The sequence below is a fragment of the Bombyx mandarina genome, chromosome 15 (genome assembly GCF_030267445.1).
Source record: "Bombyx mandarina strain Sakado chromosome 15, ASM3026744v2".
Lineage (NCBI taxonomy): Eukaryota > Metazoa > Arthropoda > Insecta > Lepidoptera > Bombycidae > Bombyx > Bombyx mandarina.
In genome coordinates, this window is record NC_143221.1 from 17569440 (window position 1) to 17585715 (window position 16276).

Below are 16276 nucleotides of genomic sequence, written 5' to 3' on the forward strand. Positions count from 1 at the left end.
TCAAAGTAACTAACATAGCTCGAAGGATTACAAGGCTGAAGTGGCAATGGGTAGGGTACATTGCTCGATGATGATGGGGTCGAAAAGCTCTCAAGTGGGAACCACGGACTAAAGCATAGGTAGGCCTTCGACTATTTAACTGTTAAAGGTCGCGGGAATCCGCTGAATGTGGGCTGCAAGACTCATCTTTCTGGAGAACCTTGGGGTAGGCCTATGACTAGCAGTAAGCGATAATGTAAGCTGCGGTAATTACAACAAGTATATAGCCTAAGATGCAATGGAAAACATGTTACCGATTTCGTTTCCTATAAACTTACCAAAATAGCCAAACATGCCTCAAAATACAAAACATCTTTAAGGTAAACTACAAAGGGAGTGACGCGTCCCTTCGTTCCTAAACACACGTTGAGAAATTCAATCAATCGCCATAAAAGCATTCACTTTAGAACTAAAAGGGTTGGGATGGCATAGTCTAATGAATCGGGTTGGCAACGGTGCCTTTAGCCCACCTGCTTTTGTATCGTTTTGGGATGTAAATTCTGGATGAGAAATGTCTGTTTTAATGGTGAGGGATGCGGATCTCGCACTGTTTGAAACTACTTTATATTGGTCACTGCACTAGATTAGCTTAAGCCTAGCGGATGTGATGTTGGAACGTATGCCTTAGTAAGTACCTTACACATGTGAATACAATATTATTTCGCATTACAGTATACCAGGCATTTTGTTCGAGGGACATGATGGCTTATAATTGTTTCTTCGACTTCATGTACTAAGACGAACGGTGGGCATTTAAGTACGTTATGGTATTTAGACGTTCTAGAAGTAACCAAAACCAAGTGACTCATCCACCAATCCATAAAGAAGCGACTTAGCGATTTTTGTTACAAATAGCTTGTCTTTTGAAGATTTTTTAGTTTTATTCTGTTTTGTCGCCATTATTGTTCAATTTGTAGATACATATACTAGTACACCTTGTATAAAACGGTCGACTCTGGGACCGACGCAGACACAGACGGCCACTAATTGAAACCGCGCTGAGCACCTTTCCGCTTCACCGAATTGTCACTGTTATGATCTGGTCCAATTTAATTAACGAAGCGATACTTTTGTACAATTATTATTCTTATACAAAAGTATCCAAACAATGTGCCAATGAAAAATTCATAGAATTTAGCATGCAAAGAATCGTTCGAGTTTTCTAAATGAGAATTATGTTGCACGATATGAAATGACATGTCTCAAAAATAATTCTTCGACAATTCAAGCGATTTGCAGTCACTTGTAAATTTCTCTTAAAATTACTGTTAAGCGATCTGCTAACCACTCCATCCTAGTAGGCTGTAAATTTATTCACTCAAATTTGAATACAAACATGAATCTTGTAAGATATGATTAAACTAAATTAAATTTATGTAAATTGTATGTGTGTATTTATTTGTAATCGCATTTTATGGTAGGCAGCGACTTGGCTGTGCCCCCGGCCTTGCTGAGATACATAAGCGACGGTAACTTCCCATCATCAGGTGGCCCTATGCTCGTCTACCTACAAGGGTTATAAAAAAAAATTCGCTTTACAATACTAAGATAAATTTGGATTTGTTGTAAAATATTAATGGATTTTTCATTTCTTGGGCCACACAACTAAATTGGACATTAGGTTTATAGCTAATCTCCTACACCCAATAAGCCGTTTTACTCAAACACTTACGTGAAAGCTGATTTTTCTTGCAGCATCAGACGTCTTTAATGTCTGACCAATTAAAAATTTGGGGGAGTAATTATCTAGTTTAGCAGATTTAAGTCTGTTGGTTTTTTTATTGCCCCTGTAGGTAGGTGAGCATATGGCCCACCTGAGTGATTACCGTCGCCCATGGACTTCAGCAATGTGAGGGGCAGAGCCAAGCAGCTGGCTACCCTTAAAACAGTAATTCGTGTAATTTAGGTACCGTAACAAGTGGAATGACTAGAAGTCCTGTTGAAACACTATGTCATAGGTTTCTGATATATGTCAATGTTTTACATATTATTATAGTGCTAGAATCTATCTATATATATAAAAATGATTTGCTGTTCGTTAGTCTCGCTAAAACTCAAGAACGGCTGGACTGATTTGGCTAATTTTGGTCTTCATTTATTTGTCGAAGTCCAGAGAAAGTTTAAAAGGTAGATAAATATGCAAATGCTCGGAATGAAATAAAAATAACAAATTTGTTTTTCCTTTGATATGTCCCCCGTCGGACGGATTCATTTTGTTTGTTTTAAGTTTGTTGTATAGAAAAGTTTAGGTCTTTTATTTATCGAGTGAGGCACTACGAAGTCTGCCGGGTCAGCTAGCTAACAATAAAGATTCTTTCAATTCAGGCGAAACAGTAAAAAAAACACCGTCAATTCTACCACTCTCACCAAATTGATCTCTGAAGCACAACCAGAGTCAACACTCTGAACCGCAGAATTTAATTCAGCTGAGCAAGTTCTTTCGACATTTCTCCGGAGTTGCATCGGCCATTTTCGCTAGTAGAACGATGCCGCAATTAACATCGTAATAATATAATGTAATTGCCGGCTGTGTGGTGTCCGTCTAGAATAGCACCTTCCAATGGGTGTCGTCAAATGTGGTTTAGGGATTCACCGGAGAATAGGTAACATCATTCTTTGAGGATCATACCAGCGTACTACGAGTTATTTTTTATTGCCTTTGTAGGCAGACGAGCATACGGCCCACCTGATGGAAAGTGGTCACCGTCGCTCATGGACGTCAGCAGTGCCAGGGGCAGAGCCAAGCCGCTGCCTACTAGCTACTAGCTAGTGACATGGCGTATTGTAAGTCCCACGGGGAAATAGCACTATCCTGTATATTTTGGCTGCGAAGCAGTAGCATATTCCGATTTGAGGGGCGCAATAGCCGTTATACAAACATTTGAGACTTCATTCCCATGTCTTGGGGTGTGTGGCATTCACGCTGTGGTGTTTTGGACTGCAGCTACCCCTTAATACTAGATAAACCGGTCCACACCAAAAAAAAAACTGTAGGTCCAAAAACCAATGCCTAACTGTAATGTGTTTTTAAAAATATGTCAAATCATAAAATCTATGTCGAACTACGAATAATTAAAAACCATATCGAAGTATTCCCCCGGCGCACGTACACACACAATAAGGCTACGAATGCTCATGACGGCAAGTCGCCTGCCCTCGTCGGCGTTTATTGAACATGTTTGCGATTCCAAGGCGAATATTTAACTCGAGATTCACCTGCGTATATAGGGCGTCTTCTGAACTAAGGTGTATTTTTTCTGAAGATATTCAAAAATACGGAGCGGCATTAAACTTCAAGCTTTACTTTGGTATTATTGCGCAGTGTAATAAGGGCTGGTTGTTTTATAATGTTATGTTAACATAGATTAGAAAAACTTTGTAAAATACACATATTTTACTTAAAATAAATTATTGAATGGGTCATTATTAAGACAAGTTGAAAGTATGCTTCTTCTTTACCCTTAATCGGATCTGCATATTGCTTTACAAGGTTGATCGTTATGTTGATTTTCTCTCCGGAGTGATTAAGACATTTTATAGATCTGATGCTGTCATACTTTACTTCACTATCGCAACAGAGTACATCCGTTACATCTGGAACAGCATTTTTTAACCAAAATGCATTACATTTTTGCTATGCACTAGTTTTATGATTTTACACAAAGTTTGGGAAAACATATTCTAGAGACCATTCCAACTGGATTATTGATGTTAATAAACAAAGGTTCCCATTTATTATTGGGTAACCTGAAAACTAATCAACTTTAGGTGGCAATATTAAAAAAAACTATCAATCTGCAAATTGGGGCAAATTAGGCGACAGTTCTTTGCCACACACTATCCAGCTTTCAAAGAAAGCTGTTTTTCGAGCGTTATGGATATGTCTTTCTTCAAATAAGTTTTGAGAATCGAACCAGAGTCTAGTGCCATAGTGATGTGTAGACTATCTTTAATCATCCAAGTTTCGTGACGCTAAAGTCTTCGATACTTCGCTGTCATGATGATATCGCATGACATACTTACATTGAAAGACTATTTTAAAGTCTCATCTGTACTTTATAACGGGAAAATATTTTTTTTATTGCTTAGATGGGTGGATGAGCTCATAGCCCACCTAGTGTTAAATGGTTACTGGAGCCCACAGACATCTACAACATAAATGCGCCACCCACCTTGAGATACAAGTTCTAAGGTCTCAAGTATAGCTACAACGGCTGCCCCACCCTTCAAACCGAAACGCATTACTGCTTTACGGCAGAAATAGGCAGGGTGGTAGTACCTATCCGCGCGGACTCTCAAAATATGCTTGCTACGCGGCAAAAATACGCATACGAGTAATATATCCGTACTAACATGGACACAATCTCAAAAAGGGGGTAAATAATATTGCTACCAGAGATGAGCTAACCGAGCTGGTATCTGTTTAGGATTCTCTGACCTAAAAATATCTCCGTAGACATAAGTTGCTTACCCACCGTGCCAAGTAGAGTAATCGATAAACTAATCGAGTGTAAAGAAAATCGATAAAAATAGGGTCGACGCTGGTATGACGTCATGTTTACATGTCACCGTTTGCTTGGCCGTTGTATAATGTATGGAGATAAATGAGTTGATGTTGTGTTGTGTGATGGATTGAATATATTGAAAGTTAGTTTGAAGTTGTAAGCTCATTATCCACTTGATGTCGTGTGGTTACTTATATAACATCACAAAGTGGACGCTGTCGCTTACCATCATGCTTGAGATCTTAATTTTAATTTAGTTTTAATTTTATATATGGTAAACATTAAGTAAGTAGCTGTACTCTGGTTTGATCTGGTGTGCAGAACTTCTGTTTACACCTGTAGATGTAGATGACAGCATATTTCGGTTCATCTACGCAGCGCTGTTTTCTGCAGATCAACTCAACTTTATTATATCAATGATTTAATAAAGTTTTGTAAATTTCGTATAAAAGGCAGAACATATTTGTTAAATAGCCTAAAAAACAAACAAAAAAAACACGCTTTTATACAAAATCCAACTAAAAAATAGAAAATAAATTTAACGGGTCTAACTGCTAAAAATATTGAATTGTCATTAGTTCTTGATGAGTTGCCAAATTTCGGGTTAATCCGACGTTTTGAAGTAGGTCAAAATCATGTTCAAAGATTCCGTTACGTACTAACATGGATACTGACACACGTATGAAGCTGTTAAAAGAACAAGCATTCGGTAACGGTTGTAAAAACATAACGACTTGAAGCGAAATGATTAGAAATCTTTTGATTTTGATTACTCATGTTTTCTCCCTTGTTATTGACTGGATAGCAACTCGGATGACTGCCGGATGCCTTATCTCTTAGATCTTAGCACTCTCAATAATTCCATAATTGAGTGCTAAAAATCTATATGTATAAAAATGAATTGCTGTTGGTTAGTCTCGCTAAAACTCGAGAGCAGCTGGACTGATTTAGCTAATTTTAGCCTTGAATTATTCGTGGAAGTCCAGAGAAAGTTGAAAAGGTAGATAAATATGAAAATGCTCGGAATTAAATAAAAATAACAATTTTGTTTTTCCTTTGATGAGTCCCCCGTCGGACGGATTACTTTTGTTTGTTTTAAGTTTATTATATACAAAAGCCTCAATCGCTAAAAGACCTAAAGTCTTTTATTTATTACACTACACTATGCACTACGAAGTCTGCCAGGTCAGCTAGTAAATTAATAAATGACAGCAGAGAATATGGTAGCCGAAAACTATCACATTAAAGTACACAGCATCAGGTATTATTCGCCTTGCCAGTAGTAAGTAGCGGCAATCCCCAGTCTCATAGAAAATTGAACAACGCTCAATACCAATACTCAATAGACCAGTATTCTCCGCTTAGAGCTCAAACATTAGATTCACATCACATAATTCATAACAATACCTAATCGGATCGGCGGTCCACCGCACGTATCCATGAGTGATCTGAAAGACGAATTTCGAATGCACAAACCAAATTGAACCCTTTACAATATTCAAGTATCGGGCTTATACGGTGCAAGCAATAACCGCTCTATTCGACTTTTCCGTGAGGGTTGTCTGAACGATAAGATGTTAGGTTTTTTGCGTATATAATTTTACTAATTAGCAGAGTGATAGGACAAAAGGAAAATTCAAGGTTATAGACTAGATCAAAGGAAAATGGACCACAAGTTTAATAGGTATATTAAACTCAAAGTTTGCGTCTAGCTACAGGCTACCCAATGACTAAATCGGCAGGAGCAACAGACAAAAACTATTTTGAATGCAATGCAAAAATGTTTACTGGTGGCAGGACCTCTTGAGAGTCCGCACGGGTAGGTACCACCACCCCATCTATTTCTGCCGTGAAGCAGTAATGCGTTTCGGTTTTAAGGGTGGGGTAGCCGTAGTAACTGTATTGAGACCTTAGAATTTATATCTCATGGTAAGTGGCACATTTACGTTGGGTGGTGAGCTCGTCCATCAATCTAAGCAATAAAAAATTATTGAATCCTGCATTATTGCTAAGTGCAATAATTCTGAGCGAATATCGTGGCCTTTTTTCGTATTAAGAAAATCACGCTAAAAGAGAAATGTGTTTGGTGATGGTGTTCGAAGTAGACGTTGACGTTGATGTTTCAGTCGATTCATTAATTCGGGATAATAATAGATAGGATAACCTGGGATTATCAGAAAAATATTAAATGAAATTGACAATTATTGACAATTATTTATTGTTCACAATCATAATTATTTTAATAATAAAATATCATTACAAGTGAAAAAATAATAATAATAATTATCAATTATTTATTCTCTCCTTTTCATATAGAAAGAACATGATGTTTAGGTCTCATAGTTTGTTTGACTTGTTTTTTGATTGAAATTGAAAACATTTACAAGCAACCCTATACTAATACACACAATTAAGCTGCTATCTCTTACAAGAATTGAATTTTAAGTAGCGACCTATCTCGAGAGGATATCTCTCGATTCGATCTTACTTTGAATAAGAGAAGTCGAATTTAATATGTAGTAGTGGCATTTTTAATCCAGAATGGTTATTCGTTTTGCTCTGTACCTAAAGCCTGTTGACTAATATGATTTTAAATTTCAACTTATGCTGGTAAGATAAGTAATGGCCGGGACACAGTCAAGCCGCTGTCTACAAATTACATTCGTTGAGTCATGCACCTTGAGACAAGATATCGAATTGTCGGATGTTTTGAATCCTGCTCTTCAAACTGCATAAATAGATAGGAAGTTGTTACCTGTGGTATCTACATGTTGTTATTATTGAAATTCAATTCAAAAATTATTCAGTCACGTATGTACAAGATACGAGTCTGCAATTCCATCGTCAATATTTAGCATTGCAACTAGTACAGAACTCCTCTCGCTCTGCATACATACTCCTAGTGCTGAGAGTATCGAACTAAATATTTTATTAGACAACCAAAGCCGCAATGTAAAGACAGACAACAAACAGATTGATAGGAAAATAAAACATTGAATTGTTTTGGTATATTGTTGGAAAAACTTTGAAAGCAAAGGCCATGTTAACATCCATTTTGATGGGATTCATTGATTTTCTGAATTCCAATGAACGGATAAATTTAGTCGGTAAGTACACGTACAATGATTTTGTAAGGAAACTATAGGTTGGCTTAGCTTTGATTACAATAGGTAGGTCTATAGATAGCTTTAAACGCAATAGATACTAAAAATCCACGGTAGGTTCCAGGTGGTGTACGTTGGGAAGCTACGCGGATTTTCAAATCAATACTCAAGGCAATTTTCAAATCAATATTCAAGGCAATCACTATATAGTATAAAACAAAGTCCCTTTCTCTGTCCCTATATCTGTCCCTATGTATGTTTAAATCTTTAAAACTACGCAACGCATTTTGATGCGATTTTCTTAATAGATAGAGTGATAAAGAAAGGTTTATATGTATAGCATCCATGAAATAGTGGAGAAATCAATAATAAATTACAGTTTCCGAAGCGAAGGCGGGTCGCTAGTACAATAATAAAGGAGAAAATTTGTTAGATAGCTGTTTGAGTAGTTGTTAAGATGCCTTGTTCTTCAGGCTTCATTCTAGGAAAAGTATCTAGATACTTGCTATGCATTACCTTTCAATATCCTCCCCTCGACGTAATGCCTTCCAGGAACATAAAACCCCTATTTAAATAGCGAAAGCGATGATGTATTGTGAAATTTTCCTTTCTCCTATGTTAAACAAAACTCATTGTGCGTACACGACAGGCATCAGGCAGATTGATGTATGCGCAACATTTGCATATTAATAATATACGTACTGAGGACGAGGTGAAGGTATTTGAACAGAGTCCAGGTATAAATCAATCCGGTTCTTTTTTTAATACGATTTTATTAGCTTCAGACGTATGTGTCGTGGTTAACGACTTTTAGTAATATTAAGATGTTGTTTTGACTGTTATTTTAAATGATGAAATATTGTTTTGATAAATATCACAAAATGTAGGGTAGACTCCGTACGCCACAGTATAAAATGGCGGTACGTGGACAGAGTCGTGGCATTCCGTGTCAGACAGTCATTCAGTCCGTATCGGACGGTCCGTCCGTCTCAGTCAGTGAGTCTCTGGCAGTCAGTCAGTCGGTCTGTCGGTATGTGGAATGAAACTGTCGGTTTACCCTGTCATTGTGCAAGTTGTGTGTGTTGAGTTTCAATAATTATTATTCAAAAGGTTTTATTGACTTTTTATAAACTGAGTTCAACCAAATACGAGTGATGACGGAAACTACCGCTTAGCCATCCCTGGCGCTGCGCCGACATATGTATGTTTGTAACGGAATCTTTGAACATGATTTTGACCCCCTTCAAAACGTCGGATTAACTCGAAATTTGGTATTATACTTATCAAGGACCGATGAAAATTGAGTATTAAAAAAAAATATGAAAAAAAAAAAAAAATAATAGTTTAAAAAAACTAACAAAATACGCTCTTATAGAAAATCCAACTAAAAAAATAGAAAATAAATTTTAGTAAATTTGAATTTAAATGGTGTAAAAAAAATGATTTTATTGTAAAAAAGCGTGGGATGCTTTTCAGGATATTATCAAAGTATCCCTTCTACTCATATCTGGTCATAAAATATTTATAACTACTGATACCATGCAACCCACGCTTTTTTTATTTTAATCCTGACTAGTGTTCCCTTGAGATCAAAAATAATCTATTATAATCAATTGACAAATCCAGATCTATTGTAGTATCTATTAGTATTACATTTTCTTTATTTCCAATTGACATTAAGAAAAACAATAAAATAAAATAATAAAAGAAAACAGAAAATCTCGTCAAATGTTAAAAACTAAAAATAAATTTGCAAACAAACAGAAGAGAAAATCATACTTATCTGTTTGGAATAAAATGTAAATTTATATACAGCAAAAGTATATTTTAGGAAAATTGAGAAAACAGTGCTGTTGAGAAAATAGCGTTTTAGATCACGCTGATATAAAGAAGTTGATGGTCCGTATTATAAGTTATAAAGTGTAAGTGTAAAGTGTTATAAGTTATAAAGGTAGTATAGTATCAAATGTCAATTTTGTGTTATGTTTTGTTTCTTAATCCTACTAATATTATAAACGCGAAAGTTTGTAAGAACGTATGTATGTATCTATGTTTGTTACTCTTTCACGCAAAAACTACCGAATGGATTTGGATAAAACTTTACAGAATTAAAATAGCACATAGGCTATAATTTATAATATATATTTGTGAATTATCCAAAATATAATGATAAGTGTTAAGTGAGTGGGAAAAAAATACGCCATCTTATTTTCATAATCAATAATAGAATTTAATGTTTCCGAAGCGAAGTGAGGGTGAGTCTCTAGTCATTAACAAAGAGGCTATCTATTTAACTCTTCGAATTGTAAAGAGATTGTCAAAATGATTCGTTAACAGAAACATTTTTCTTGAATTGATAAAAATAAATTATTTGCTAATTTCATCATCCATTTTCTACTTTACTTAATGTTTCTTTCTTTCGCGCTGGAAAGTAGCTATTCTTAGTTTGAGGCTGTGACACTTCGGAACGGGAATTTCTCGACTTTTATCGATCGTAAGACACTTTCGTTACTCTACAAGACATACACACTCTTTGTGTTACCTGCAGGTACAAGGGCCACGGCTTATTTTTAATAACGAAGCAATTTTGATTTATTACCTGACGAAAATGGGACCCGGTGTAGCCGTTTTAAATAATTTCACGTGTGTATGAAAGTGCCACTGAAATTTATGAGCTCTAAATCCTTGCGGTGACTTTGTTAATGATTTGATTTAGACAATGCTTATTCAATTTGGGTTCGTCATCTATGCTTTTTTTTTTTTTATAGCTTAGATGGGTGGACGAGCTCACAGCCCACCTGGTGTTAAGGGGTTACTGAAGCCCATAGACATCTACAGCGTAAATGCGCCACCCACCTTAAGACATAAGTTCTAAGGTCTCAGGTATAGTTACAACGGCTGCCCCGCCCTTCAAACCGAAACACATTACTGCTTCACGGCAGAAATAGGCAGGGAGGTGGTACCTACCCGCGCGGACTCTCAAGAGGTCCTACCACCAGTAATCTGGTTTTACTATGGCTATGGTTTTACTTGTGGCTGTCTTGCCCTTATAATTGGAATGATTGTTTCTTAATTGACTCGATTCCCGCGTCAGGCAAATATTTATGTGATGTACAAATTTATTTGTGGGTACTTAATATCTTTATGTGTAATTATTTCATTTACATGTATTTTATTTATTTATGTTCCGGTTATACCCGAAGTGCGGCTACACCTAGTTCTAGCCGGATAATATTAGGTGTAGTCGATTTCATTTGGTTAAAACTAGGTATATCCTTCTTTATGCTGGCTACAACTAGATGTAGCCAAGCCTACGTGGTTAAAACTAGGTTCTACTCTTCGTATTGGTTCAACCTACAATAAACCAAGCTACAATCAAAGTATATAATCGATGACTCGATGATCCACTAATTATGTAAGTGTGTATATAAGTATGTATATCATTCCCTGGTTTCCATAATACAGGAAGTCTTGGATTAGGGCTGATTGACCGTATGTGACTTCGGTTATTTATTTATGGGGAAGTATTATAAACCATTTCTAAATTCCAAACCTACAGCCATCAGTTTGAAAATAATTAATAAAATGTGATAAAATACGGTCATGATGTGTGGATGTTCCACTAGATAGGGTCAACAGAACATGTGTCTAGATTATAACTGGAATTGGTCTTCAGTTTTACGACCGACCACGTTTTTGCTGCTCTAGATTCTTGGTTACGAATTTGGGGCAAACCAACTATTGTGCGGGACTTATAGAGCTATTTAAAGAAGGTCGCTTTTTATTAAAGCTTATTTGCAGAACAGGATGAGCTTTGGTAGAAATTATCTCTGAGAAACTCGTTGTTCGTAACCGCACAGGTTTTGTGCAGAGCGAAGATTCAGTGATGGGTAGTACCATGGTAAAATAGAGATGTCTCAAAGCATTCATAATTCGTCGTGGCCTAAGGGATAAGACTTCCGGTGGGTTCGTACCCTACGATGCACCGGTGTTCGAATCCCGCTGGCAGGTACCAATTTTTGTAATGAATTACGTACTTAACAATTGTTCACGATTGACTTTCACGGTGAAGGAATAGCATCGTGTAATAAAAATAAAACCAGCAAAATTATACTTTAAGTAAGTACCACCGCTCTGCCTATTTCTGCGGTGAAGCAGTAATGCGTTTTGGTTTGAAGGGTAGGGCAGCCGTTGTACTGTAAAAACAGAGACCTTATAACTCATATCTCAAGGTAAATGGCGGCATTTACGTTGTCTATGAGCTCCGGTTTCCACTTAACATCAGGTGGGTCGTGAGCTCGTCCCCACAGCAATAAATAAAAAATCATAACATTAACGCAATGGTCTACCGTTGACTTCAAAACAAGCAGAAAACTTTATGTCTCTCATGTTTCACGTGACTTTTTGTATTTCAGCTATTGCAAGTCGTAGATGCCATTAAAATTATATTAATGGCTTAATATCGCGCTTAATATTTTCGTTTATTATTTTAGACGTTTTGAATGCTATAATAAAGATTTCGTGGTTCATGAACGACTAATGTGTTATTTATGGATATTTGAATATTGTGCTATCATGTTCTTTGCACACAAAAAACTAACAGTCAATAGCTTCAGGTCTCGCAGTTTTTTTTCCGATAGCCTTGAGAGGCTATTTCAGCGTAACCTTAATTAGTAGGTGAGCTCACGGGGCTCAAACCGGAGTGATGCTAGCACTGGCCCTAGCCAGAGCAGTGCTTCGCAGAATCTACCACCGGATCGGAAACGTGACTCACTGAGAAGATCTGCTGAGAAACTCAGTGCCTATGGGTTAATTTACTCGTCGAGCCCTTCGTCGCAACGGGTTCGACGAAGACGGTGACCGGTGCCTGTGGAATCTAAAAGCACCGTTGATGGATCGGGAGGATTCGTAATGACGTGTTTTTGGGTGACGTCGACTGTTCACCATTCGGTCTACAGGATCGGGTATGTAATTTCCAGCGGCCACGACAAGAGGGTTCTTATGTCGTGCCGCCTTTTCAAAGTGTCTCGCAGCTTGTTTGTTTTGGAGTTTTATCTTCACGATAAGAAGATTGTTTAGCTCAAACGAGTACTGGCTTTTCGCGATGGTCACATTTTCCCATTTTAGCTATGACAATCTTGCTAGCTATGTCGATTACTGGTCTTTATTTAGATTGAAGTCGTCGTGGTCTAAAAAAAGAGAAGCCTGGTTCATTCGTATCGAGCTGTATGACTGTGTGTTTGAATCAGGCAAGCTGGTATTAGTTTTTCCAATAAATTATATACTTGCCAGACGTTCACGAATAGGTAATGATGACATTCTGTAGTAAAACTCAAAAGTCTTGAAGATTTTAAATTACCTATTTATTGGCAGGCAGTCTTGTGAGTCCGCATGGGTAGATACCATCAGCTTACTGCGAACTGAGACTTAGAGGTGTCACACTAATGTATTGAGGTGTGTGGTGGCGTTTTTTATGTCTCTGGGCTCCAACGGGCCGAGAGCTAGTTCGCCCTTCTAAGTTAAAAAAAACTAAATCGTATTGTGTATTTTAACATGTCTAGACTTTAAATTTAGTCAAGTCGGCAGTTGGCAGTTGTTTATATGAGTGTACCAGGCTCACTACAAACCGGGAGAAGTGGCGATCACTCGTGAGGCGCATAACATCTGCCCACAGCAATCATACTGAATGATGACCACGACCGCTCTGACAAGAGTGATACGACAAAGAAAAAAATACTTCAATATTGACTACAAGGGTTACAAGTTAATGAAATAACTGTAAATTTAATTTAAAATAGTTCGTTAATCTTTTGCCATCGTTCAGATCTTGATTCTTTTGTTATTATTTCTCGGTTTCTCTTCTAGTTAGTCAAAAGATACTGATTTTAAACTTATTACATATTGCGCAATATGTTAGTAAGAAATAAATGGTGTTTTTTATTATTATTGGAACGAAGTTCCTTATGGGACGATGCGGAGGGGTACCCTAACCGGGAAAAAACGTCCGTAACGTAAGATTTTTATTAGTAATGCACACAGTGTACGACTTAACTTTATAATAACGTACAAAAAATAACATAGTAACATATATCTATATCTAGTAGTATATAGTATCTATCATAGTAACATATATCTCAGAGCGTTCGTTTGCGAAATACACTAACTCTTATGCAAACAACCGTGAATGAAGTGTACCACTATAAGTTCGCACGTTACCGAATGACCGTGGGCTGTTGCGAAACCTCCAGTTTTATTTTCTTTATACCTCGAATAGAACTTAAAATTAATATCTTTATAATAAGGAACTTCGTTTCTATCCGGTGTCCCACGACACCACACATCTTTTTATTATTATTTCTCGGTTTCTCCACTAGTTAGTCAAAATATATTGATTTTATACTTATTACATACTGCGCTATTGTGAATAATGTTAATAAGAAATAAATGGGCTTTTTATTTAATTTATTTTATTTTTAAGGCCTATAATACGAAATTCCTATGTACTATAAATACATTTGTACCGTAATTTCATCTAAACTAAGTCAACCAGGTAGCTTGAAGTCCCGATCCCAAACTTAACACTATTGAATAGACTACAAAGGCTAGGTATGAGCTGGAGTAATTTGTGACAGGCGTATGCAAATCCGACAGGCCTTAGATTTGTGCCGGCCCGCTGACTCGTCGCGTAAAGCGTATTATCCCGTGAAACTGCTTGATAATAACCGAAGATTAGTTCAGAAAGTAACCTGAACACATTTTACTGGTGGTAGGACCTCTTGTGAGTCCGTACGGGTAGGTAACACCACCCTGTCTATTTCAGTGAAGCAGTAATGCGTTTCGGTTTAAAGGGTGGGGCAGCCGTTGTAACTATTCTGAGTTCTTAGAAGTTATATCTCAAGGTGGGTGGCGCATTTACGTTGTGGATGTCTATGGGCTCCAGTAACCACTTAACACCAGGTGTGAGCTCGTCCACCCAAATAAGCAATAAAAAAAAATGCTCGACTTATTAGGTATTATTGAAGGACAACTTTGATTAGTTTAATGAGCAAGGTGAGAAGTTCAAGAAGGGCTTTTCAACGATGCGTTTCTTAGAATAAGCCCAATACCTGGAAGTACTCGTCTATTAAATATGTATTTATTTGTGTATCTATAATTTAGGGAGAAAGGGTCAAGTTTGTTTTGTATAAATTCTTTGTTAATAGCTCGTTTTGTTTTTTTTTTATCTTTTTGGAATGGAATTTGGAATGGAATGTTATATCTTTTAATATTTAAAAAAAAACCTGTCTTCCAAATACAAATTACCTTTCCGACATAACGTCATGTTTCACATAACTTTTTTTTAAGTAAATGAAAAAAATGTGTTTCAAAAGAGAGTCTTAATTTGGTACATGAATTTCCTACTTGCAAGTGAGCGGGCTTAAAGTTTCGAAAGTGCTTTACAACACAAAGAATGAAGCACGGAAAATTCTTAAGAAATACTAAAAAGTTTTAATGTTATTTTTCACCGCGCCGTCCAACTTTTTCGACCAATTAGACTTGATATTCAAATGCGTCAAACTTTACCATTGAATAAAGGTTTCTTGAGTAGGGCTAAAGCGTACAATGTTTTTTGTAGACATGAGATTTTTTATTTCGATTTTTTTTTTCGTTTTTGACACTAGCAGATAATCTAGTTATTTAAATGAAGTAATTATCATATATTATAATGATAATAATATATACCATAAGTTAAGGAAGTTTATTTTATAATAAATAGTTAATGTATAATATAATTTACATCACTTTATTTCTGAAATGACGAATATAACCAAGTTATTTGGATCCTATGAAAATACTTAATGCAGAATATAAATATTTATTATACTCTTTTTGGCCGTAATATTGTTCTTTCTGTCAACCCTATGATTTCCTTTTACGAAAGAAGTAATCGGAGCGTTGTCATGGCAACAAAGCCTGTTTTATTGAGTGTTTTCAAAAGTATTTAAACACCGTCGCGATAGGATTGTGGCATCCCAATTTCCAGCGTATTTCTTTGTACGTATATTTGCATAAGTAATTTGAATTTCTGTTTTATTTTACCATTTAATATCTATGTTTGCAATTTTACCAGTATTATCAGCATTAGTGCTTAATAAGTTTGTATCAAATGTGTATCCGCAATTGACTTGCACGATACTGTGTTATGGAAAACGAACCCAAAAAAAGTGAAGTTAGGCTACTCTAAGCACAGATGGGCACTATCATGTTTATCTAGACAGCAGAACCGTGCGTTACGATTCAAACAAAGAGCTTGAGATGTGCAATGTCATTAAGTCTTCTTTTTTATTGCCCCGGTAGGCAGAGGAGCACCCGGCCCACCTGATGGTGAGTGGTTACCCTCGCCTATGGACTTCAGAGAGGCAGAGCCAAACCGCTGCCTACCGTATGTATAATGTAGTATGTACCTATATATGTATTAGTATTAGTTTATGTATATTAAACTCATCCATTCAATTTGGTTCCCTTTACACATTCATAGCTAGACAAAATTCAATTCACTTGACCTCCATCAAAGGCTTTACATCATAAAATGTGACCTACTTAACATGTTCGGCTTTTACACGAGCAAACATAAAGACACCTGAATTT